Source organism: Mustela nigripes, chromosome 3 (genome assembly GCF_022355385.1).
Source record: "Mustela nigripes isolate SB6536 chromosome 3, MUSNIG.SB6536, whole genome shotgun sequence".
Lineage (NCBI taxonomy): Eukaryota > Metazoa > Chordata > Mammalia > Carnivora > Mustelidae > Mustela > Mustela nigripes.
Window position 1 is genome coordinate 192,917,578 of NC_081559.1, and position 27,334 is coordinate 192,944,911.

Below are 27,334 nucleotides of genomic sequence, written 5' to 3' on the forward strand. Positions count from 1 at the left end.
CCTGCCACAGGGAACTCCACATGGGGAGCTGGGACAATCCCCCCCTCCGCGTTCTCCTGGGCTGGTGATGTGGCCACCTCCTGCCTCATCTGGTCTCCTTGCTTGCTGCCATCAGAGAGGACTGAGTTGGCCCATAGGGGAAGGACAGGTCTATTAGAGGTCAATGGCCATCTGTATGTCATCTGAAGTCCCCATGGTGCCACGAGTGTGGACGATCGTGGGTGTGTCGTACTCGTGCTAATCACGGCGTCATGATGGGAAGGTCACGCAGGGTCACACAGGGTGCTCCACATCAGGAAACCGTGATGCAGGGGTCACCTAGGTCTGAGATGGTCCTAAGTCAGGTCCCTAAGAAGAAGACACTGCCATGCTACACAGCAGAGACCTCGGTCTATCCCATGGGGAGCTCAGGAGCTGCAGGGACCGGAGGCCTTGGAGGAGGGGCTGGGCCTCTGCACCTATGCACTGGCCATTACTGAGTGTGGGTTACCCTAGGAGGAGGTGTGGCCTTGGTCAGCAGCGCTGTCCGACAGAGCAATCTCCAGGAAGAGGCTTGGTCGATTGCCACTGGCTACCAACAACCTCAGCATGTGAGGGAATGAATGTCTCAGGTCCGAGGAGGGGAGGGGCAGTTCACCACCACAGCCACTGAGAGACCCTCAGTGGACCCTCCGCTCCCCGGGGACTCCCCTGAAACCTCCTCCTTCCTAGTATGTTAGGAACAGAAGTCAATGCAGTTGTGGAAGGACGAGCAGAGCTGTGCACGACAGGGTGTGTGTGTGGGACTCCCCAGTCCTACGCCACTGTCCACGAAGCGTCTACGTACTCCCGTTACCTTGACCTCGTCTGGTGTTCAACAAACAGCATACAGAGCAGATGCTCTCCTTCTGACTTTCAAAGAGAATATGCATATGGCAAAAAGCTCAATATTACCAAAGGAAACACAACATAAATTGCCTCATCCCCACAGTCCATTAATGTCTTGTGGATCTTTCTAGAATACTCCCATATGTGTATGGGCATCGATATTTTATGTGCACTTAATATATGAATGTGTGTCCTGGAAACACACACAGAGACATGCACGAGTTGGAAAATGCTCTGGATGGCTCTGTACCTTGCTTTTGTCCCTTATCATGCCCCCAAAGCTCTTTCTGATTAGTTCAAATAAGTGGTAAGAACTCCAATTTCTGTTTCATAGATCAAAAGACTCTGGGTCAAAGAATCAAATGACTTGTACAAGGTCATGCTGCTTTGCCTGCAGAAGAAGTGATTCTCCAGTTCAGGTGCTAAACGGAGACAGTCCCAACCCAGAGTGCACAGGAGCCCTGGATACCAGGCCTGGTGGAGGACAGATGTGCCACCAGGCCTGTCCGCTTTGACTGAGACATAAATTTAAGTCCTGCAGGGCCTCCAGTAGCTTTAAGCAGGCAGAAGAGAAAGCAGATGGGGTTAACAAAAGCATCAGATGGAGGAGCTGGGAGCTGCCAACCTGACTGCTTCAAGCGGCCCTGGACCTCCTGCTTCCTGGTCCTGCTCACAACGGAATCTCCTTGTCACCGATGCCTCCAGTGGAAAAGCTTCCCGACCCAGTGAGAGCAAGGGGTCTTGGAAGTCTGATATTAACTCTGACTTTTAAAACTAGATGTGACTGGGTGTCATATTGACCAACAAATGACTGAACGTTCCATCTGAAACTGATGCTGTACTCCACATTTGGCCAACTGAATCTAAATAAGACAATGACAAATAAAACTAGATACCAACATCATACGGATTTTTCTCAAGAGACACATAAGGTAATCTTTGGGGAATTTCCATAGCATTGGTTCAATGTGGTTATTGAGGTAATACGAAGTCAAGACAGTAACCTCAGGAGAAATCCTGAAAGACACGTATGGCTTGAGATTATTATCAACACAACAAAGCTTGTTTCATATAAGAGTCGACAGCACAACTTTCTGAAAGTGAGCGAGCTGCTGCAGAAAGTGTGCAAGACCTCTGGGGGCTTGCGCAGCCAGCGTGGACCAGCAGGGAACAGCCCACACGCTCCCATGGGCCTTGCTCGGGGCGGCCCGAAAAGCACAATCTCCCCACACCACGAAAGGAGCGTCGAGCACCGCCCTCCCCTTGCCTTCCGTCGCCCGGTCCCCGTCTGGAAAGGAAACCCTCAATGACACGCAGGCGTCATACCAGACCGGCAGAACACTAGGCTGGGCTTGAACTCACGATGGGAAGCTCCAGGCCAGGGCCCAGCCCGAAAAGAGCAGGCACGCAGCGGCGGATAAGGAGGGCATGGCCATGACACGGCTTCTTACGGTGTCTCCTGAGGATCAAGCAGGACCGTTCTGGTAGAACGCAGACTTGGGCAACGTCCCAGGGTCATGTCAGTGGGTGGGACAAGAGGCCCCCATTGATGGCCTCCAGGAACGTGTCTACAGATTACACGGCTTGAACGTCAACAATGATCCACTTAGAAACCTACGCAAAATGGATTTTCACTCAAAGGAAGCTCTCTGGGAGCTCTGCTGGGACATGGTTTGATTAGAACAGAGGATCTGGAGGCCTGCAGGCCTGGGCTGTGCTCATGGGTGAGCCACTCACGAACGGTGTGACCGGGGTGGCCCTGGTCCTTTGAAGTGTCCGTTTCCAGTGGAAAGTGGGGAGCGCAGGACAGCCAAAGTGCTCCCGAGAGTGCCTGGGTCACACTCAGTACTTACCGGTGTTCGGAAGGTTTGCTTCACTACACAACAGAGAACGCAGGCTTGCCATCAATGCTGACCTTCCTCTAGAAGAAGGTCCCATCAGGTCGCATTGCATCTCCAGACCTAATTCCTGCCCGGGGCTCTCGATCTCTGTTCCAGGGTGCAGGCTGGGCAGCTTGCCTGTCGTCAGGGGCAGCTCACAAGGAGCTAACTGCTATCGCCCTGACCCAATCCTTCTCTTCCTCTGGTCTCCTTAGTGGCCCCATTTGGCCCAACATGTACGACAGCTGTGACATTCTCCCAGACTCCAAATTTCTTTCTCGCCTCAGACTCCGTAAGGAAGTCTTGGAGGCTCTGCCTCTACCGAGTCTTGCTTCTGCCCTCGTTTGAGTCTTTACTGTTCACTTGAATGATTCAAGCATCCCACCGCGCTGGGCTGACCTTCCTTCCGAAACCCCAGCACGTGCAAGTTGCTTTACGGCATTGCCCGTTCTCTGCAAGACAGAGCTCGAGTTCCTTGGCATCACCCTCGAAGCCGGGAGCCCCCCTCCCCCGACATGTCCGGCTCCTCTGCCGCATCTTGCCCCACAACAGAGCTCTAGTTGCTTTTCTCCTTTTAAGGGTCTGTCCTCCGGGTGGCTGAAACTCGCCACCAAGGTTCGGGTCAAACGTCCTCTCCTCTGTGAAGCTTCTTCCTCTCTCCCTCGTCCCGGGTCCTGCGCACAACTCCTAGGACCACCGTGATGTCTCCAACCTCCCTCAACACCCTGAAGGCAGAAGCAGTTCATCATTTGTCTTTAGACCTGAAACAGCACATACGATTTTGATGAGAAAAGAAAGAAAAAATGGACAACGGAGCTGCTGCCTCCTCTGGCGGGGGACAGAGGCTGGTCCTGAAGAACACAAGAGACACGGGCCTGGAGGGAAAGTCCAGGTCACCGTCACCGCCTCCTTCCGAGAACCGTGGGTTTTCCCACAATTAGGGATTTGCTACCTTGCCACAAAAAATCATGTTCTGGAGCTCTGTGTCCTTTATATAAACACACTTATTTATGCTTTATACGAGATACGTACACAACCCGATATTTATCTGGCCCGTGGTAAGCACTGATAACTTTTCATTTAATACAAACATGCCCGAGGAAGTTAAGACACATTTTGGTACCGAACTATCAGTACATCTTCTGTGTTCCGATTGTGGGAGAACACATAAATGGAATTGGGTTTTAATATTCTGTATATTTATTTGAAATAGGAATGCGGGCTCTATCAGACCTCACCATCTAGAATTCTATTAATAGTAGCCACTAGTCAGTAGATGCCTGCTGTGTGCCTGGTATTATGTTTTGGTCCCTGGATCCCTCCTCTTGATAATTCAGGGTTCTTTTTTTTTTTTTTTTCATTATTATCATATATTTAATCAATGAGGAAATGACGAGAACATTAATAAGAGCTGATGCTTATTACTTGACCTTGTCCATGCCAGGCATTGTCTAAGTGCTCTACATGTATTGATCATTTCATTCTTATGCCAACCCGATAAAACAAGTACAATTATGTCTTCTCCCCACCCCGTTTTGTAGCCTGGGAGACTGAACCCAAGAGCAGTAACTCATCTGTAGGTCTGAGGGCACGTGTTGGGTCAACAGTTCAGACCCAGGCTGGGCAGGAAGCCTCACAGCCCTGAGCTTACACAGGGAACTGGGTCGGAGGAGGTTTATGTAGTATTAGCCTGTGTTTCCATGTCCAGTTTGCAGAAGGGTGAAGCCTCTGATCCCTGTTAGGGCCTGGGTTTTCAAAGGAACCCCACTCTATACATTCCAAAGAGAACCGAAACCCGTTTGGTCTAGCATTTACTTTGCAACCCACTAGCTGGGATCCCAGAAAATAGTTTCATTTTTCCATTCTTTCCTCTGGTCGGCCCCAGCCCGCTGCCCTCCTGGGGAGCAGTGCCCGATTCTCTGCCCCCACACATAGGCTGCGGCGATTAGCTGCGGGTTGACCACCAAACACCTCTTCCCCCAAACAGCTGAAATACAGAGATCACAGATGATTTCACATCAGTGTGACTTGATCTAAGCTGCCCTGACTGTCCTCTTCCCAGCAGCCTACGTGGTTCCGGGAGCAGGAGAGAGGGGAGCAGGTAGGGCCTGGGGGTCGGTGAGGGAGTGGACAGGCCCTGGTCTTGGTTACATTCCCGTCCAGGCACGTCTCCATTCGGTATCCCGTGCCTGCTGCCTGCCTTCCCTGCATGTCCCCCCAGCACTGAAGGGTCACACAAGTGACCGACGAGTGACCAGACAGTTCTGTGTGGCTCTGGCCACGAAAGAAGTGAATGTGGCTCGGTGATTCTCTCCCTCGGTATGACCACTGTCCCTGCAGCTCCCCTCCTGGGAATCGGGAACAGGAGAGAATTCACATACTCCCAGCTGCCTTCACACAGGGGACAACACGTCCATGAGGCTGACTGAAGCAACAGCTTGAAGAGAGCCACTGCCCCATTGTGACACTGAGGAGTCGCCAGAGCCCTCTAAAGGGCCATCGTGGGAAGCGGTCACAGAGGGTCCCAGCGAGGGGGTCTAGAGGCACATGTGGGTGTGGAACCCTGCTTCTCCACTCCAGCTATGTTTTCCATGCACACGGGTGCTCATCGGCATGACATCTGGCTCCTCTCTGCCCATTTGTCGGACACGGTGAGTCGGGGATAAAAAGCTGGGTTCTTCCCTGTCTTTCTTTTTGATAGCCGCACCCCTCCCCGACCCTGGAAAGCGCTTCTCTCTGTCCCCCTTGGCCCTGGCGGAGGCCTGGGGGAGGAGGTGCTCTGCTGGGAAGGCCTGCCTCTGTCCAGTGTAGTTCATTCTGGAGTTCAAGATCCAGGAGCCCCCTGATCAAAGACGTAATGAGGTCTTCTCTTAGTTTAATCTCCAGTTTGTCTATCATCTTCCTTTCGGATTGGTTCAAGACTTGGGTGGAGAGGAGATGTTCTTACGTTCCAGTCCCCCTCACACCCGACAGCAGATCTGATCTCTGAGGATGCAGCCCCGTTGCTCATGCTGTCCCACTGTGGATGCGGTACTGCCTGGTCCTCAGGACCGGAGGGAGCCCACAAGGACAGCTGCTTGGTGTTGGGCAGAGGGCTTCAGAAGACCAGTGGCCATTGTTTTCATTACTGATTCCTAAATATTATTTTCTTTCTTGTGCATAAACCTGTTTCAAACAGCAATTTTTAGAAGACACCATTTTCATTCATCTTGCTTCAACATCACTGTGATGTGCATTTTCTTTAACTTATATTTTGTGGGGCAAAGCAACAGAGTCCCATACAGAGTTCCAGTCCGGTGGACTTGGAATTACAGGAATGACCCGAGGGTCTGGGGGTCACGTCTGACCTTTGCTACTTCTCAGCTCTAACACCTTGGACAGGGACATAGCTGTCCTCATGGGGAAGAGTGAGGGTGATGGGGGGTAGTTCTCTACCTCAGAGCACAACAGACGAGCAGCCTTAGTCTCACAACCGTTACAGGTAAGAACTCCGTAAGACTCATGATGAAGAGCCGCTAACACAACTCATGGCATTTCAGTTAGTAAACTAGCCAATTCCTGTATTACCAAGAGATTTTGGACCTGTTTAGAACTTTAAAAGGTAATAATTCATTAGTAATTAAATAAATTGATGTATTGGCCCTGAATAATTCATACCATCTTGTAGGCTACCTTAACACCTGTGATGTTTCTGGCAAATGCATATACACTGCTAAAATAGATCTACTTGGTTTTAGAGAACTACATTTTCACATGATTTATGATTATGATTTAGAGCCCCACTGAGTTTCTTTATATTCTTCACCAAGTCAGCGGGGTCAGCCCAGCTCCAGGCTATCATCATGATCCCAGTTACTCTGTTTCTGCTGCCTCCTGAGTGTCAATCCCTATGCTATAAACACTTGAGCTCCAAGGGCGCCTGCATGCCTCAGTGGTTTAGGCATCAACCTTCAGCATGGGTCATGATCCTGGAGTCCTGGGATCAAGCCCTGCGTCAGACTGCCTCCTCAGCCGGGAGTCTGCTTCTTCCTCTCTCTCTCTCTGCCCCACCCCTTGCTTCGGCTTACTCTCTGTCTCCATTAAATAAATACATAAAATTTTTTGAAAACAAAACTGGGGAATCACATTGTCTGATTTCAAGCTTTACTACAAAGCTGTGATCACCAAGACAGCATGGTGCTGGCACAAAAAACCAGACACATACACCACTGGACCAGAGTAGAGTCCAGATATGGACCCGCAACTCTATGGTCAACTAATCTTTGACAAAGCAAGAAAAAATACACAGTGGAAAAAAGACAGTCTCTTCAATAAATGGTGCTGGGAAAATTGGACACCTATGTATAGAAGAATGAAACTTGACCATCCTCTTACACCATACACAAAGATAAACCCAAAATGTATAAAAGACCTCAACATGAGGCAGGAATCCATCAGAATCCTAGAGGAGAACATAGGCAGTAACCTCTTTGACATGGGCCACAGCAACCTCTTTCAAGACACACCTCCAAAAGCAAAGGAAACAAAAATGAAAATGAACTTTTGGGACTTTATCAAGATCAAATCTTCTGTACAGCAAAGGAAACGGTCAACAAAACAAAGAGGCAACCAATGGAATGGGAGAAGATATTTGTAAATGGCAATACAAAGAGCTGATATCCAAGATCTGTAAAGAACTCCTCAAACTCAACACACACAAAACAGATAATCATATCAAGAAATGGACAGAAGACATGAACAGACACTTCTCCAAAGAAGACATACAAATGGCTAACAGACACATGAAAAAATGTTCATCATCACTAGAAATCGGGGAAATTCAAATCAAAACCACATTGAAATACCACATTACACCAATTAGAATGGCCAAAATTAACAAGACAGTAAACAACGTGTACTGGAGAGGATGTGGAGAAAGGGGAACCTTCTTACACTGCTGGTGGGAATGCAAGTTTGCTCAGCCACTTTGGAAAACAGTGTGGATATTCCATAAGAAATTAAAAATAGACCTGCACTATGACCCTGCAATTGCACTACTGGATAGTGCAAATACAGACATAGAGAAAAGAAGGGCCATATGTACCCCAATGTTCATAGTATCAATGGCCACAATCGCCAAACCATGGAAAGAACCAAGATGCCCTTCAATGAATGAATGGATAAAGAAGATATGGTTCATATATACAATGGAGTATTACACCTCCATCAGAAAGGATGGACACCCAACTTTTGTATCAACATGGATGGGACTAGAGATTATACTGAGTGAAATAAGTCAAACAGAGACAGTCAATTATTGTATGGTCTCACTTACTTGTGGAGCATAAGGAATAACATGGAGGACATTAGGAGAAGGAAAGGAAAGGAGTGAATTGGGGGAAATTGGAGGGGGGGGGGTTGAAGCATGAGAGACTGTGGACTCTGAGAAACAAACTGAGGGTTTTGGAGTGGGGGAGGGGAGTGTGGGAGGTTGGGTGAGCCTGGTGGTGGGTATGAAAGAGGGCATGTATTGCATGGAGCATTGGGTGTGATGCATAAACAATGAATTCTGGAACACTGAAAAAATAAAATAAAATAAAGTAATAAAAATAAAATAAAATATAAAATAAATAGAAAGAAATTTAAAAAAAAAACGAAAACTTGAGCTGCAGAGATTAGCTTGCACTGCCCCACCTGGAGGAACATATCCTCCAGTTGGAAGAACCAAGGACACAGGTGCACAATGGCAGGTGGGTGTCAAACCAGGAGAAACCATATGATGCTGAGTGTGTGGAAGGGGGTAAGCAGAGAAGGCTTCCTAGAAAAAATGACGCTGCAACTGAATCTTGAATGGATAGTTAGGTAGGCAAAGAAGGGATAAGAGAGGGCATGTCAAGCAAGAAACCACCACAAACAAAGACACAGAGTGAACAAATAAGTAAAGGTCAGGGAACCACAGTCTATGCTATGTTGCTAAGGCACATGAGTCCAGGAGAGAAAAGCAGGACATGGTGGGAGGTGGACAGATGGGATCTGGTCATGGAGGGTCACGTATACCACGTTCATCGAAACTCAATTCTCAGGAACTCAGAGATGCGTAAGAAGGGTGCCAAATGTGTGCCAGTACTTTTGTCAAGGGGAGAGGGGAAGGCCTACGTTGAGGCTCTGTTCTAGGATGCTGGCTTCTCACTAGATGCTGCATCTCATCCTCCAAACCTCAGGGAAGCTGAAATCATCATGTAAACTTACAAAAGTGAAATGATCCCGGGGAGATTAAGTAAATGGCCCTTGATCCCATAATTACTAAGAGACAAGTCCAGGGATCCAAAATAGCACAGCTATGTTCTTCCATCCTACAGGGCACGATTACAAATTCACCAGAATCCAAGTCTTCCTAACTGAGGGCAAGACAGTGAGAACATGGATAATGGTCCTCAGAAATGCTGGATTCATTGTCCATTGTAGGAAGGGTCAGGCGGTCACTACTCCCATCCCCACGAGCCAGTTCCTAGACCATAAATGCCAACGTATCTGCAGTATGAGCGAGTGGTCCACCACAGTGGGACTTCATGACCATTGTAACCGATTCTATTGTGGAAGCTGGAGTGGTTCACTATGGTCTCTTCAAGGCATCAAATTCTATGCTTCTGTGATTTTAATTATGAATGGCATCAAATCCCTTCAATTAGCACCAGGGCAGATACAAACTCAGCATCTGTAATTACTCTCCAACTGGGGGCTATGAGGCCGCTTATGTGGATTTGGTCCTTGGCTCTCCTCCTGGCACATCTGGTGGTCTCTTTCTACGTGGCTCGCTCTGTAGGGAACATGGAAGGTAGACCAGACAGACCAGCACTTAACATGGATTCTTTGTTCTGGTAGCAAATGTATAAGCAGCCATGTGTCTCCTCATAAGCCTCCTTATCTGAGATGCACAGAGCACCCAGACTCATGTCCAAGAGTGAGGTGGTGACAGCCTATCTCAAGGTCAGATGGTCAGTACGGGCAGGGCATGGCTATTGCTTGAGTGAGGAGAGCATGATTCCCGAGCCCACACTCCTTCTCACTGCCAATGTCTGCCTCCCTGTAGAAGATGGTCAGTGAACTTGGGTCCCCTGCTGAAACAGGTAAGTCTGTTCCAAGAGATTATTAAGGCAAATGGGAGGCCACTGCATCCATATTACTACATTAGAATGTTTACTTCTATAGGAAACCAGCTCAAGGCAAGTAGGGCTGTCACCGGGATGATCATGACCATGGTAGAAACCAAACAAGAAAATCTGTGTAAGACTTATTACTTGATTTGCCTCAGGATCAAGAGAAAGCTGTTGAATGTATGGCCATGAAGACGGTTGTGTTGACATTGCATTGCGACATTTCTGGACCTGGGCCGGGGCATCTGACTTGTTGTCCATGCTGGTCTGCCTCTACTCATGGCTTATTACACGGTAGTGCTCTGTCAGATATAGTGAGCACCTTTATGGGGTAGACAGTCCACCGTGTATCTGTGATCCTTTCATGGCTCTCCTATAACAAAGGCAATTGTTTCCAAGCGCTGTGGTGAGGAGCAACGAAGACGGGTCACAGAAGCAAGGTGCTTAGAAGGGCACCTGCCAAAGAATGGGCACTCGGCAAAGGACAGACCGTCGCATCGGGGGACAGCCAAGAGGTGTGGGCCCTCCAGGCTGCAGGGGTGTCAGGAGAGATGACCGAGTCCTGAAGCATAGGGAGGACGAGGCAGAGTGAGGATGCCGGCCACCACACCAGCGCCCAACCTGTGTGCACGCTGCCCGGCTCCTCTCTGACCAGAGGAGGTCGAGGCACAGAAAGAGGAAGTCAGAGGGGCCACAGCCTCCTTCCCGACAGTCTTCCCAGCACAGGTGACCCTCCGGCCCTTCTCCTTCCAGGATCGCACACAGAGCCTCCAAGCAGTGTGAAGAGATCCCTTCACCTCTGTGTTTACTAACAAGGACGCTGCAGACCCGACATTCCTTAAGGGAGGTGACCGCAGGCGATAACATCGCGCCAGCACGGAAACACCGAGCACGCTGCGGTAGAAGGAGCCGGGTCCATCTACCGAAACGTTTCCAGCGCTGGCACTCCCAGTTTCTGGTATTTTATTTTCATTTGTTCTTCAGAGCAATTCCCCGAACGGTGCGCAATGTTCAGCAATTCTGCTAGCAGTTGACAAATTGGATTCTTAATATTTAACCTCATTGAGAACATTACACAGCTCACACCAAACAAGCCATTTAGCTGTCAGATCATCACAAAACCCCAAACACCTTTCTGATGAACGCAGTTTTCCAGTCTAGCTGGAGGAAGGCTCTGATTTGAAGGAAAAGAGAAAAAAAAAAGATACTCTTCTCCAGCTTGATCAGCTGTGTTCACATCTCTTGAAAATCAGCAGTCACTACGTGTGATGTTTGAAAAACGGGAGATGGCGTGTCGTGTGGATCGAGCGTCTGGTCCATCATCAGGATTAAACCAAACTGAGACACTAGCTCTGCAAACCGTAACGTCGCCAGAGCTGCCCCGTAGACACGCCAAGTCTCTCTATTAAACACAATTTCGGAATGCGATACCATCTGTAACATACGCTTGTTGACAGGGTTGGTTCTGTAACAAATCAAATGGCTGGAAGAGGTTAATGCATTTGGTTACTTCATAAATAGATGCAACAATAAAATAATATTATCATGGTGGTTCATCCATTACTTTCACTAATCCCATTCTGGTGTCACAGAGCGTCATCTCGGCTTTCTTTCCTCGTCGGCAGGTCACTCTCACGAGTCACGGGAGGCGGGCAGAGGGAGCAACGGGAGAGGGCGGTTACGTTCTGTCCACTGTTTTCAATGTCCTATAATTTGCCTTTGTTTTAAGGGATGCCTTCAACTCTTTGAGACTCGGCTTTCCGATCTGGCAGAAACATCTTTTGGGGATAGGACTTTAGCTTGTGGAGGATCCAGTATCGGGGGGGTTTATCTCCCTGGCAAGCTGCCGCTTGGGGACTGACGCAAGAGAAGGGCAGGGGATAAGAACTGAAAGGAAATGGGGCGCAGTGGCAGGCTGTCCAGACCGCAAGGGCCGTGGGCTCGCAGAGAGCAGAGAGAAGGCAGCAAGCCCCACGGGGCTGGGCCCGCTTAGAACAGGAGGGGCCGATGGATGTGAGCGCCCATAAGCCCTGGAGCCCCAGAAGCCTCCACTCCAGACACCAAAGCACCAGGCCCTGCGGCTGCACCTGACCGGGCCTTCACTGCCCAACACCAGCCTGCTGGGACCCCGAGCCCGGCCTTGCACCCAGGCTGTCTGCCCCCAAGCTCGGCGCCTTCACCTCCCTGGGCCCGTGGCCCAGACGGCCGGCTAGAGCCCCACACTGTTGCTCCCAGTCAATGAGACCCCCTCCCTTTAAGGAGCTGCTCCGTCATTTCCTCCACTCAAATGCCGCTGCTACTAATCCTTCTACTCTCAGGCACAGAAATCTCTGCCAGGAAGAGTTGGGGATGTTTCTGAGCCTGGTCGTGGGGAGTGTCACTACAAACGGTGATATTCTCGAACTACAGAGAGTGCAGGAAATGCTAATGTCGTGCCCAAGTCACTCATGCCCGCGTTCGCTCAAGAGTCTTTAAGTGGCTGTTGTTTTCAGGTAAGGCCAGGGAATAAAGAGGACTATTGGCCTGTGATTTCTGGATCCAAGGCCCATGAGGTCCGGTGTGTGTGCAGAGACGGTCGGTTTGGGTCCAGCTCGGTAGGCACTAGGATCAAGTGTACACACAAGGCCACGCGGCGCCCAGTAAGGCAGCTGCATCCCTCCGGAGCCGGTCAGGGAAACGCCATCTTATTATTTAAAAGAAATCAGCAGGTGAAAGTTGGAGGCGGAAGATGCCATAGGTGAGACCAACCTCGGGCCGAAGGAAAAGCAAAATCAAGATGATGTCGGCAGTGTGCTTTCGGGGACAACCTATGAAAATGGGGCTAGGTTTTGAGGCCCAAGGCAGCATCCGGGCCTCTCTTCTTTGTCACGAGAGTGATTTTCAGGTTCACCAGCTCGTGGGAGCCACAGGAAGACAGCACGGAGGGAAGAGAATCCAAAGAAAGCAGCTAAGTCTGGAAGCTATGTGTTGTACCCCGGGAAGCGTCCGCACAGGCAGCGGAAGAGGGACGAGAAGTGTGAAAACGGAGATAGGAAGATCCGTTACAGACAGAGTCCGCGGGAGCCCATCTCCGGCATCGGCGCGTCAGAGAGGAAGGGGCCCAGGATGATTCCGAGGTTCCTGGAGACTCACTCGAATCAGCAGCCTCGAACCCAGTTCCAGGTCCCAGGAACAGGGGAGGAGATGCAGCGTCTGAGATGAACTCTCCAGAGCCTCCGCGCCGTCACTCACAACCTTCCTGATTGGGGCCAACAGATCTCTACAGGCCTCAGTTTCCTTATCTGTAAAACAGGGGAACTACTACTACCTTCTTCACAGGGGGCGAGGGAAGAGTAAATCTGAGAATGTGTGCGCAGCCTTACGACGGGCCGGAAAAGAGTAAGAACTCTGCCAAGTTTAGCTAATATTGTTCCGTCATTTCACTGCGAGCTCACAGTGCGGCCCGAGTATGAGCCGTGGAACCACAGCCCTGCACCGTCTCCGCAAAGTCCCTGCTGGGATGGCTGGAGGCAGCCGGCGGGTAGCGCACCAAACACTGGGACTGGGAGGCTTCCATCCAGCGTCTGAAGATTACCCAGGGACAAGCCTCAGCAGGTTGCACCTGCCCTCGGGGCCCAGGCTCCCCTTCTATGAGAAGGGTTAACCCATCCTGGGGCTGTGATGAGACTCGGCGTAATACCAGGGCCAAAGGCCTTTGGGACAGAGAGCACAGTGAAGCTCAGGGATCATGGCCCCACAGCTGGTCACAGCAGTGCTGACTCTCAGAAAGGGCAGGTCGGGTGTCCTGGGAAGGAGGCGTGAGCCGTGCGTGCTGCCTCCCTCACCTCCGCCCCGAAGGCCCCCAGCCCAGAGGCAAGGCTGAGCAAGGGTTAGAGGAGTCCCTGACGCCGCAAGCAGACTTTCCGGCTGTGGGGAGCATCGGTTTTGCTGAAAGTTCTCCCGGGAAAGTGAATGAGATCGATACGGAGCCGGATTCTTCGCTACACAGAGAAAGCAGCCAGTGAAGCAGAGAGAGTGGCGAGAGTCACCGAGGAATGAGATTGTCTCCAGTAGCTCATCCCGGAGCAGACGGCGGCCACAGTGAAAGGGACAGCCAGCACGGCCCAGGCCTGCAGACACGCAGCCCGTCTGCCCCCCCACCGTGGCCAGAAGACAAGATTCCAGAGGGCTGCGCTGCTGGGTCTACCTGAGGAAGAGGAGATCCGCACGAAGGCTGGTAGGGGGTTGCTCGCCCCAACAGCTGTAAGTGACTCCAGCAAAACCAGCTATGAAGCCATCATCAACACGATCTACCATCAACACGAGGGAGTGAGTTCAGGGCAAGGGGGGGGGGGGTCTCTGCCGCACTCAGGGATCCGACTTTGATCAGACTTTAAAGCACTCAAGCATCTGGCATTTGCCGAGAGCAGCTGCTCGCCCACTCCAGTACTGCCACCCTGTAAGGAAGCCAACGGTCTGCCCCAGGGCCTTTGGTCTAACAGCGAAGACAGACGACGGTCTCCAGTGGGGTGGGCTGGGCACCACGCGGGCAGCGTGAGAGCAGTGAGGCAGTCTGGGCAGTCAGGCTGAGCCTTCTGGGGAAAGGAATATTCATTCTGGATCCTGAAAGATGGACCAGGGGAAAACAGGATGGAAAAAAAAAAAAAAAAAAAGAATGTCTCATGTTGTGCCTTTCTCACGCACTGGAGGAAGAGATGTGGTCATTCCACTGTTCTCGCTCGTGAGCAAGGTGGTGCCTGGAAGCTGTTCACGGATTCTGTACCGAGCTGGACAGCTAGTGATGGAGGAGATGCTGGAGAGGGAGAATCAGCTCCCCATGGTCTGATTTACCCACAGCAGCCTGTGTCCTGGCAGGTGCCACAAGAAGCACGTTCACGGAGCATGAACCGTGTCTTTGGAAGAGAGCCCCATGGCTCAGGGTTTTGTAGGGGGTAACTGAGGCCAGAGACCCCATAACTAGTGGGTTCCAGAGTTGACTCCGGCCCTCGGCTATGGAGTCTAGCAAACTTCTTCACTTACTAGCGGTGTGAATTGGGACAAATAACACCACGTCTCAGTGCCTGTCTCCCGATGACACCACAGTTACAACCGCGGTAGCCTCGTCCTTGTTGTGAGGGTTTGTGGGACCATCGACGCAAGCACTGGCTGTCATGAACGTCGTCGTCAGAAGCACCACCACCCTTCGGCACCTGGTAAGTTGCAATCTACATTTAAACAAGTGGTAGCTACGTGGAAAACGTGCTTTCTGGCTAGAATTACCCATGTATCTCTGGAGACTCCTATCCAGACAACAACACGGTACAGTGGAAAGAGCTTTTAGCTTCAGTGTTGGGAGAATGATTTGGGAATCTCAATGACCTCCTCCATAAGATGCGGAAAAATCAGCCTTGCATGTTCCTTCATCACCTCTGGCTACTCCTCTGTTCCCTCATCGCGGTTTTGCCCAGGAAGAAGGAGAAAGCACACCCCCGTGTCCAAGGCACTACCTATGCAGTGTTCAAGAAAGACACGGTCCCTTTCTTGATGCTTTGGCAGTGACGGGGACAGACTGGGGACAAGATAAGATATAGGATGTTACTATGAAAGAGCCATGGGAAGAAGAGAGAAAATGTGAGTGTTTCTTCTGGGCAGGGTTTTAAGTCGAGAGAATTCTCATTCCTGTAACCAAAACGATGTCTCTCTTCTAAGTGACAGCGGGACTATCTGTGGAAGGTACACCTAACCTACACCCTTTCATGCCAAGGATAATCGAGAGACTCTGATGGATGTAAATTTCGTGTTTATGGAAGCTGGGTAACAGATTAATTCCAAAGATGTGAGCAATGAGACTCTGGCAGAAAATAAAAATCAAATCTATCCAAATGTAGCTTTTGAGTTAACCAAAAACCTTTTGTGCCCATGAGCAAAACCGGTAATAATTCTACCTCTATGACTTCTAATTGTAGCTGTGCTAAAAACGGAGGGGGGGGGGAGAACAGAGAAGGAAAACAGGAGACAAGCACTCCCACTTACTCAATATTCACCACGTGCTGGTCAGTGCAAAGACATTAACCATGAGAACAGTGCATGGGGCTAGCATTGTGTTCTGTTGCTAACCACCACGTAAGTCAGTGCAACACACCAAAGGCACAGAGCATGACTTTGGAATTACATGGAGGTGGGCAAATACCTGTCCTCAGGAAAGACGCCTAGCCTCTCAGACCCTTAGTTTCTCTACCTGCAACACAGGCCTCACACTGAGAAATGCTGGCAGATCATGGGAGACTCCATAGACATGATGTTTGCAGAAACTGAGCACTGTATCACGTAGAGCCTCCTGGTGTGTGCTACGGTCACTGGGCCTGCACTCGAGAGACCCTGTTCAATGATCTCTCTCTCTTGAACACACACACACACACATCCCATATATGGTTAGCCTCAGCAACACAGCAACAGCTTACCTGGCATTGGCAATACACCCTTCAAGAAAATGAAATTGAACTAAAGTAACAAATAAAACCATTTCTAAGATCCCAACAATAAACATAAGTTGAAATGGGTTGAACACATTGCAGGTGATTAAGAATCATGGCTTACTTCCCGGGCGGAGCCAACACACAGTACACGGGTAAATGCCATTAATAATCACCCAGCCGAACACCAGCGACTTGGTCTCTATGGGAACAGAAGGTAATATTACACCACTGTTCTTTGATGGATCTTTTATTATTTCAGTATTTGAAAAGTGATTTTTCAAGATGATAGAAACTATCAAACACATTGAATTATGCATAACACGGGAGATACAAAGTGTGGGGTCTGGAATATTCCTTCGGTCCTGCTCATTTTTCTGGGAGGAAAGAGGACATTGATGGGGAGAACAGGCTGATATTGTGGAGAAGGGATCACAATATCCAGTCCTCCTGTGATTCCTTCAATTGCCAAGCCCAGAGATGACCTCTGGAAGATTTCATCCCAGAAGACGGACTTCCTGCCTTCAGTCATTTTACAAAAGCCTGCCAGGGACCAGAGTCATGCTCAGAGCCCTAGGCAACTCAGGGAGAGCCCTCAGCAATCATGTAGTAAAGTACATCAAATCTGGTTAAATATTTGAGATGAAGACTAAGAAAATATCAACAGAGCCATTTAAGGTAACTTGAGAAAGGCCATGTATTCCCTAATTCATCAGAAAAAGAAGGAGTCACCCTTGGACTTTTCCTTCATGTAGACCTATTTATTCTCCTGTAAAAATGACTCCCCCACTTCGTGCTTTCATTCCCTCGGTTGGGTTGGGTTTCGGCCTGGATTGCCATAAGGGCCTCCTGCCTGTTCTGCCTCCTTCCTCTAGGAGCTAGTCTGGATGAAAGATGCAGGTACCCTTGTGCTGGGGATCAGCAGTTACCAGAAAATGGATGGTGTAACAGCTCATGGGAGGCTGTCCTGTGCCTCACACTATCTTACAGGTTTTAATACATTAACTCATTTACTTCTCACCCCAAACCTGTGAGTTTTCCACAGTAATATTTGTATCTTAAAGATGAGTTTGCCTCAGATATAAAAGAATATGCAACTTGCCTAGAATCACACACACCCTCCCACCCCTGCTGATGCACAAGGAGCAGCGGAGTCCAGAATAGAACATAGCAACGTGGCCCCAGCGTCCACGGTGGACACCGCAGGTGCTCCAGCAGGTCTGTAAGTTGGGTTATAAATGTTTGGGTTACCCACAGATGACAAGAACCTCCTGGCTCATAGTTGGGTCATCACTCTAGCCTGGACTCTAGACACAACTCGCTGTGTCCTCCAGACCTGGGTTCCTTCTAAGTGCAGCTCAAACGTGACTCTGGTCAGCAGCTGCAGCACCGTTCCCCCCTGTGGGGCAGCCTGGAAAGGCCTTGCGGTGTTCAGCTGCTAGTGAGAAGCAAACACCCTCACAGTGGAGCCTGGACTCTCTGAAGCTTGGGTTCATATTCTAGACGCTGCCCGCTAGCTGGTTCTGTGAGCATTCTGCACTTTCCTTTCCTCGTCTTAAAACTGACATGAATAATAATCTGGCTCAGAGGCTGTCATTATAATTACATGAGTAAATCAATGTAAAGAGCTTAGAAGTGTATTGAGCACATGGATGACCACAATGGCGGTGGCGGTGAAGATAAGAGGAAGCCGTGTGTCTAGACCGCTACCCCCCAAAGACTTCCTAGAAAATTAATCTTCAAGCCCTCTATTCAAATAGTTCATGTAGATTTCAGCTCCTGGTTTACATGGAAACAGGAAATACAATAAGAGCAGAAACAGCATCTGTACCTACAACCATATTTAAAGGTTCTACCAAAATGGGGCTGGAAGGAGGGGTGACTGAGGCAAAAAAAAAAAAAAAATGAGTAACAGAGACCAAAGTTACACTGTCATTTGTAAAACTAAAAATCTACATAAAAGCACGATGTAAGGGTTTTCTGACACTGGTCATCAGGCTGCATAGATTACAACTGAAGCGAGTTCTACTGCAGTCCTAACATACTGCCTGCAGGAATTTCCCAGGACATGATCTAAGATGGTGATGGAACTTATGCAAATCCTGGAAGCCCCTCACCCCCTCCCCAGAGTCAAGGAGATGGGGCTGAGAATTCAGGAGATGAAAGGCCCAGCAATCATGAGACAGAATTCTAGAAATGAGAGAAGAGACAACAATTACCAGAGCTTGTACACAGCTGGGAATGATGGGTACAGCCACAGACCAGAGTGGGAGACCTCAAAATTCATGGGACCATGGTCAGAGCTCAGAGGGACACTATCTCAGCAGCTGTATAAAATAATCCCTAGAGGAAAGACTTGTCTGGTCCCTCACAGCAAACCTTAACTGGAAACCTTAGAAGGATCATACTGATTCCAAATAACTTAAATGCATCCCACTTCAAAGCTCTCTCTCTCTCTCTCTGTATATATATGGATACGTACATGCTATTTATATATGTTATTATAAATATATGTTTATATTTTTATATCATTTATATAATGAACATGAAAAGGTAAATACAATGCCTGACATTGAATCAAAAATTACCAGGCACACAAAGAGCCAGGAAAATACACTCCTCATTAGGAGAAAAGTCAAATGGTAGAAACAAAAGCAAAAATGACAGAGATGACAGAGATGCTCTCAGCAAAGGGAGTGACAGTAAGGAAAAGGAGGGGAGGTAGAGATGGGAGGTGGAGATGTGGGGAAGAGGGAGGGAGCTGGGAAGGAGGCAGAAGCAGAGAGAAGAGGGTCAGAGGAGGAAGCCAACTCCGCAGGGGAGAGATGAGAGCAGAGGGAGGGGTGGGATGCCAAACAAGAAGGCAGGACAGGGTTAGGGGGAGGACTAGGAAGTGCCAAGAAAGGACATACATGTGAAGACAGAAAGGACAGAAGAGCATTGTTGGCTCTACTTCTTTAGCACTCTGATCACAGTGATAACTTACGACTTACTGATATTATCAGGTACTTAATATATCCCGCAGAGGGGCCACGCCAGTGCCCTGCTTGTCCGTGAGGCTAGGACAGCATGTGTCTTACTCACTGCAGTGTTAACACAGTCCCAGAATATCCTGAGGTGGCCAGGTTGCTGAGTATGTTAAAGAAGAACGGGGACAAGTATCACTACTACTTTACAGACCAAGGGAGACGGAGTCTTGAAGTTTTGCTGAATTACTCAAGGACAAAAGCTAGTCATGGCAGAGTCTAATTTAAATATGGATCTCTTTGCTCCCAGGCCAGGGACTTCTTCGAGCCAGAAAATAAAATGATTCTCTTTGGTAACTCATGCCAAGTCTTCAACTCTTCAGTGCATAGTTATGCTCAAATTATAATTTGTATTTTCTCAGATGGAACAGTTATGAGCGCAAACAGGCTCAGGGAGCATTTCTGCTATATTTAGGAGAAAGGAATGTTCTGTACAAGCTGCAGGTGAGGGAAAGGCCACTGAGGAACAGTGCATGGCAGTGGGGAGGCTGCTGTTAAAGACAGAAGGTTCTTGAAGCACCTGGCGGGGGAGGGGGGGCAATCATTAAGTGACTTTCTTGAGCTCAGGTCATGGTCCTGTGGTCCTGGGACTGAGCCCCACGTTGTTGGGCTTCCTGCTTAGTGGTGAGTCTGCTTCTCCTTCCCCCTCTGACACCCCACCCTGGTTCATGTTCTCTTTCTCTCTCTCTCAAATAAATAAAATCTTAAAAAGAGAGAGAGAGAGAGAGAGAGAGAAGGTTCCTTAGGCTGTGGACTAGGTCCTCCCATATACAGATTTTAAGGCTAAGCCCACAGCACAGGGGTGTCCCACAGAGTCTGCCACACAGGCTTCTCCTCTGCCCCTTTCTATTTGTGTGACTGGAGGCCCGTAAGTTCCTCTCTCTGAGCTTCAGTTTCCTTGTGAACAAACCGCAGGTGATGAGGTTTCGCTGAGAGGGTTACCACGGGCGTTAAACAGGATGAAGTGCGGCGAGAGCACCATGGCCCTGTGACAACGGCTCCTCACTAGGGGTCCCTCTGTGGGGCAGCTGCTGTTCTGGAGGTCAGTTACTGCTCCCAACACCTGTGATCTCGCAGCTCAAAGTCGGGAGGGCTTGGCTCCGTCGTGTTTCCAAGGCCAAGGAAATACAAAGTTTGCAATGGTAAGAGTAAGCAAGAAATGACCTGGGGCCCAGAGCAAGGCCTCCTGGGTGGAGGAGAGGGGAGGAACTGTGAGGCTTCTGGAGGAACAGATCCCTAAGAGAATATGCGCACGTTTACACGGTGGACTTTCCACTGCCTTCTTGACAGACACTAGGCAAATCCCCCGTCCAGCCAGGGCTGTTCTGGAACTGTGATCTCAGCACTCTACGTGGGCATTATCGCTAGCTGACAGGTGAGGGGCTCACAGACTAGAGTGACAGATCCTGGGTTGGAACCCAAGTGTGTCCAACTCCAAAGTCTGTACCTGTTGGTCCATTCCAGGGGACCTCAATGGAGGATGCATCAGAATCGCCTGGGGAGGCTTTTTAAATGCGGTGGGCTACACCCCCGCCTAGTGGTGCTGACTCAAAATCCCTGGGAGTAGAGCTCAGATTGGTATAATATTCTAAAAAGGCTCCCCAGGAGATTCTGCTGTGCACACCTGGTTTATAACCGCTGCTCACTTCCCAGCTGCAGGGGCAACCCCAGGGAGAGGCTCTCTCTGCCGTTGGCCTAATGCCATGTTCAAGGTTGTTTACCAGCACCGAGCTCCGGAGAGGTAGGACTGTGTCGGACTGCTGATGTCTGTACCTATGTTAACACATACGCCGACAGCAGGGAAGCCGGGAAGCTTGACGGGCACATGTTGGCAGTGGATAGACCTGGCTTTGACAGGCTGAGCTGGAAACAGACGCCCTGAGCCATCTTACTGGGGTGTGTAGCACACAGGCCTGCCTTGAGACTACCTACCTCAATCTCCCTTTTCCTTTCAAAACCGGATGCTGGTCTTTAGTCCAGGGCAAGAACTGGAAATGGAGGCAGGCAGGCAGAGGGAGGGGCCCTGATGACCCCTGGTTCCCGGGACTCTCTGCAGCAGCCAACCTGTAGCATGGGCCCTGCCTGGGCTACGTAACATCTTAGACCACGGAGAGAGAAGCATAGGCCTCCCTCGGGGAAATAGGTGTGCACAGTCCTGCTCCTCTGCTCACTGGGTTCAAAACCAAACATGACTACTTGTATGGAAACTGCTTCATTTCTCCTGCAAACATAAGTGCACGTGCCCGTGTAAGCACTCACATGTACACGCGTGTGCACACCACACTCACACAGACGCCCACACCACCGTCCCCCAACAGCCAGTCCGTTGCTGGGGGTTTTCATTCCTGGAGGAAGTCACTTAAGAGGGTCAGTGAGTTCATATCCTGTGAGCTCTCTCTCCGCGTTCCACCTGCAAGGTGTCCCTCCTTTGAACCCTCAGCACGGAGCCTGCGAGGAGGAGTCTAAAGGAATCACCACGAAGGACGCCCGGACCGAAAGCATCAGAGACCTTCTGCGATCTGACCCCTCTTCCACTAAACCCTGCCATGCACCCCGGATCTTAAGACCACACTACTGCAGTCTCTAAAGAGGTTTTCTGCCTCAGACTTCTGGTCTTTGATCTGCATGGATGCTTTTCTCCAGAAACCCCTAGGCAGAGGCAGGGAAGGTCTGACAGCACTACAGTAAAAATTAGCCCTGAGTTCTCCGTGCACAGCACTGCAGAAGCTGAGTCATCACCCATATGAAGGCGACCATGGGGTGGCCGTGTTGGGGGCAGTTTTCCCATAAGCAAGGACTCGGGGATCCAAGGGAGTCCCATCTTGGGACACTCCCACCTCTGACACGCCCTTTGCAAAGGCGCCGCAGAATAAGTGGACAGCCTGGGCCATCATGCAGAATATCGTTAAGGAACAATAATCAGGTATTCCATGGGCTTGGAGCCAGGCAGATGGCCCTCAGCTAACTGCAGTGGAGGTTTGGCAAAACACCCTCACTTGCGCACATGAAGGGAAACAGGGTTGGTGAGGACACAGCCAGTTGGCCACCTCTGGCTCCTGATCACCACCTCTGCTTCACTCTTCTCCCCACACCTACAACACCCTCAAGGCAAGCGGGGCGGCCCTGGTCACAGGTGCTCCCTGCCTTGTGTTTCAGCTGTAGGATTTCTGGGTGGTGGAAGGTACTAATGACACGAGGTCTGATAGGGCTCTTAGTACTCCAATGACCAGAGACCTAAAAGTATTAGTTAACTGGCCTTCGCAGTGGGCACTGGTGGAAACGGAGCCATAACTGACAGGGACACTCCCATGAGGGATGGAGAAGAGTAGGGGATGTCTGACAGACGGAGGTCTGTAGGCTTCTAGGGAGACACAGATTCCACGGTGGAACTCTCCGGTCCATCGCCCTGGATCCACGCAACCCCTGGCCCCTGGGTCTGCCCTCCAAGAGGCTGGGGTGGCAGGCGGAGCATGGTCTCTGGGGGACACATGCGGGGACAGAGGCCCAGGGGTTCCAATTAGGCCTGAATAGCCAAACAGTCTTGCAGTCCAAGCTTCCGGTTTCTTCGAGAACACAATTCTCTTGAAAATTTGGTAGGTTGTCAATCTATTTTCCAGTCTTCCTTGGGCTCTTAAGTCTGCATTTCTTTGTCTTTTTTGTTTGTTTGTTTTGGGGGGTTTTGGCTCCCAGGTCTCTATAGAGATGAAGAAGCTGCTGCCTTCAAGCTTTCTGGGTCTCAGTGTAGGAGAGCAGAGACAGGAATCTGGTTTTTGCCTCAAGCCACTGTCGCTTCATTCAACTGAGAAGTGTTCTCAGGAGTCTGTCAGAGTTTTTGTTTTTGTTTATTTGTTTTTCAAATAACCTCAATGTGTTTATTCAAAAAGAAAGAGGCTTTTCCACCTCTGCGGGTCCCCGCATGTCCACATGGGTTTTCTCTGTCCTCTCTTTCATCTGCGTGAAAGACAGCTAGTTCTTTCCCGAGCTCACGGTCTCTGCCACCCCTCACCAAACACAGCTACAGGCAACATTCACGTTCTGCCTTCCGACCGCGGAGTCTCCACTTCTGGATTCCCGATCCCTTAGGCCCATGCCAAGCTTCTAGGATTCTGGTAAGGCCAGACCATAGAAGACAACAGGGTTTTTCTTAAAGTAGCACTAACTGCTGTGATGACCCATTCATAAACCTCAGGTACTTTACATAATTTTATTTTTTTTGTGTTTTCCCAAAGTCGGATACCGGTCCGTGGATCTCGTGTGTGGTTCTCCTGTGGGCTCTCCTCACCTGGGTTCTTTGGTTATGTGCCACTGCGGTCCCAAACACGTGACTCCTGAGAGCACCATCAAAGAAAAGCAGCCCAGAAGATCAAGCAAGGTGTTGGGAGAGTGAGGAGGACAGAGGCTTGCATCCCTTCTGTCCCTATTGCATTGACGGGAGCCTAGTCTCACAGTCTCAAGCGAACTGCAGGCGTGGCTGGGAAACGTGGTCCTCGGGTGTGGCCAGGAGAATGCGGGGAATGTGGCAGCCACTCCCCGATCCCTCCCCACACACCCCACACACCCCAAGGTTCTGCATCTCTGGAGTTGGTCCCTCTGCCTGGGCTCTCTCTGCGGGGCGGGGTGGGGGGGGTCCCAGCACTGGGGGCACCCGGTTCTAGAGGCTCAAAATCCCGGCTCCCACGACGTTGTCCTTCCTGCTGAGACCACATTAAATAGGAAAGGCCTCTCTGCATGCACTGGCTGACATCCGCCCAGCCAGACGGCCAAAAGAACCAAATGAATGATCAGTATTCTCGGTGGAGTTCAACAAGACGCGGTTCAGAGGTTTTGAACTCAGCATTCGGAGTGAAACATCTCATGTTCAGACACGGTTTTTCAAATTCATACAACGCTGGACACAGATCTAACACCTCCCAAGGGCCTTGGAGACTCGAACTCTGCTTCCCCTCTTAACCACCATCTTGCTAGCACGGCTACATGCAGGGTGCTGCCTGGCCCAGGGACCCCAGGGGGAGTGGGTGCTGCGGGTGAAGCTGATGGTATTCTGGAGAGCAGCTCCCACCGCTGTGGTGTGTGGAGCCCCAAATGCCCCACCAGGCATCATCTGGGGGCTTCCCATCCATGCCCTGCTTGCTCGTCAGTCTTCCTGGGAGCTGAGCCTCCTACACTTAGCACACAGTCTGCAGGTCCCTGCAGGGGACATCTACCCTTCGCCCCTCCCACCGGCCCCGACCTCAGGAAGCTCACTCATACCTGTCCCTCTTGTAGTCACTACGTCCCAGGCCAGGGCTGTAGCCTTCATCACATCCCTTAGTTCCCACCCCAGGGCCTCTGCCACAGTACACTTAGCTCAAACATTCTCCCTCTTCCAGGGCCACTGTTAGTCTATAGGTTGCCTTTGTGCTAACCCGAGTTTCTTTCCTCAGTGGATAAACGGGAGAGGGGGAAAGTCCTTCATCTGGATGGACACAGCCCCATGGATGCACAGCTTGGCATGTGGAGAGTGGGCAGCATTTCAGCCTCAACTCACCTGCTCCACCAGGTGTCTTCGTGTAGTGTGAAACAGACACAACTGTACAGGGCAGCCCTAAGACCCCCTCTCACCTCTGGCTGTGGCTCATCCTTCACATCACAGCCTCAATTTCCCTTACTCAGGGAAGCACCTCTGTACCAAAAGCCAGGCCAGGTTCCGCATAATAGCAGCTCCTTGACGTTCATGACAATATTATTAAGTAAATATTGGTGTGTTTTCTTAAATGTGTACCTTGCGCTTAGCTAAACTCCCAGAGTCTAGCATGCACTACAGGTTAGACACGCAATATGACGCTTACCAAATGAAGGACCAAATACAGATACAGGACACACATCAGCCTCGACATAAGCGTCTGGCTCTCCAGCTTCCACGTTTTCTCCCGTGACCTCCTCCTCACGGGAATGGTACTCAGTTGCCAGCTCTTGAGAGAGTGTGCAATGGAGGCGATTGTCATACAAGTATCTGACAGGCTGCTGGCACGCTAGACAGCATCGAACAGTGACAGCATCTGCCCAAGAGGCCAACTCTCTCTGGTGCCCGGGTGGCATGTGGAGCCCTGACCTCTCAGCTCCTAATCCTCCCGATTTAGACTTCCATGTGACATGACGTGACATCCCTAAGGAGGGCACAGGCAAGAAAATGGCAAAGAGCTCTGGAGACTGGCAGCCCACTCCAAGGGTCCCCAATCCCATTCCTGCTTAAAACTCTGGTTCCTGAGCAAGCCTGTCTGTCATCTGTCCACTTCCTCAAGGTGACAACTGTGATTCATCCCGGGAAAGAAGGGTAAAATGTCCTTGGAGCCATTTAATTGGAAGCCTTGAGATGAATGACTGTGCCCTCGTGGAATGCTTTTAAGGGGAGCAAAGTGATTCATGAAGCAATTATTACATTCAGACAAGACAGCAGAGGTCTGTCCAAAGTGCACATGTAGGAGAGACAAAATAGTGGATTAGGGCAACTGAGTGGTAAAGGAAGGCTTCACAGCACCCATTATCACTGGAGTGGGTTTTGAAGGATAAATAGGAGTTCTTCCAAAGGAAAGAGTGATGAAAGAGGATCAAAGAAGGATATTCTGGGCAGCGAGAAGAGCCAATGTCCTCTTCCTTGACTTAAATGCTCATTTAAAAAGTGTAAATGGCTAAAGTAGGGTCACCCAAAATGGATGATCTCAACCATTCACACTTTAGCGTGAATCACACTTGCCAATTCTCCTTATTAGAAGCTAGCTCACCCTGATGCCCCATGACTCACGCCCACCACGTGTGCTTGTTGTTCAAGCTCCTTCCCTTCTACTTCAGTCATAGCCAGGACATCCACTCTCTCTCCCCTGCCTGCCTCACCTCCGCTTTGCCCAGGCCTCTCCTCCACTTGCTAGTGGACCACTGCACCAGCCTGCAGCCCCCTTCTCTGTCCCAGTTCTACCTCCGCCAATTCATCCCAGACAGAGCAGCAGGAAGGACACACCCTCTCACGCCGATCCCCAGCATGCGACATTGCGGTGGCCAAGCAGGTTACAGCATTCCCAGGATCGGGCTCTGGGAGACTTTCCCAGCTCTGTGTCCATCCACATAGACTCCCTGGAGCACTCCAATGTGGCACAGCCTTTCACTCACGGCCCTCTGCTCTGATGCTGCTTCCTCACTGCCCCCCCACAACGGATAATTCATTCCTTTGGGCTCAGATCCAAGATCTTTCCATCTGGGAAGTGTTTCTGGACTGCCTCGCAGTCTTGGGAAACCAGCCCTCCTCTCTGTTTCACTAGCAGACCTCCGGCACCACCAGCAAAGGGCTGATTCCTGCGGCGCTAGTTCCTTCCAGGAGCCTGCATGTGTCTCTAGGCTGCCCTTGTCCACTCCAGCACAGAGGCAATCAGATTAAGTCCTCTGTAAAAACATGTTAAGTAAAGCAATTATGGACACTTCAAGGAAAGGACATTCTCTCTTTAAAAAACGTTGGGCTACAGATGGCCCTTCTTTTCACGACATCTGTATCTTTGGGGTAAATATCCAGGAGTGCAATGGCAGGATCATAGGGAAGTTCTATTTTTAAGTTTTTGAGGAATCTCCACATTGTTCTCCAAAGAGGCTGCACCAGCTTGCATTCCCACCAATAGTGTAAGAGGGTTCCCCTTTCTCCCCATCCTCTCCAACACATGTTGTTTCCTGTCTTGCTAATTTTGGCCATTCTAACTGGTGTAAGGTGGTATCTCAATGTGGTTTTAATTTGAATCTCCCTGATGGCTAGTGATGATGAACATTTTTTCATGTGTCTGATAGCCATTTGTATGTCTTGATTCAACAGACCAATGGATAAGGAAGCTGTGGTCCATATACACCATGGAGTATGATGCCTCCATCAGAAAGGATGAATACTCAACTTTTGTAGCAACATGGACGGGACTGGAAGAGATTATGCTGAGTGAAATAAGTCAAGCAGAGAGAGTCAA

At 50.1% G+C, this 27,334-nt stretch overlaps 1 protein-coding gene across 1 annotated transcript in view; it reads right to left on the reverse strand.

Moving 5' to 3' along the window:
* Positions 1–27,334, reverse strand: part of FAM135B (family with sequence similarity 135 member B) — a 270,098-nt gene that overhangs the window by 40,036 nt on the left and 202,728 nt on the right. The window lies entirely within an intron of this gene.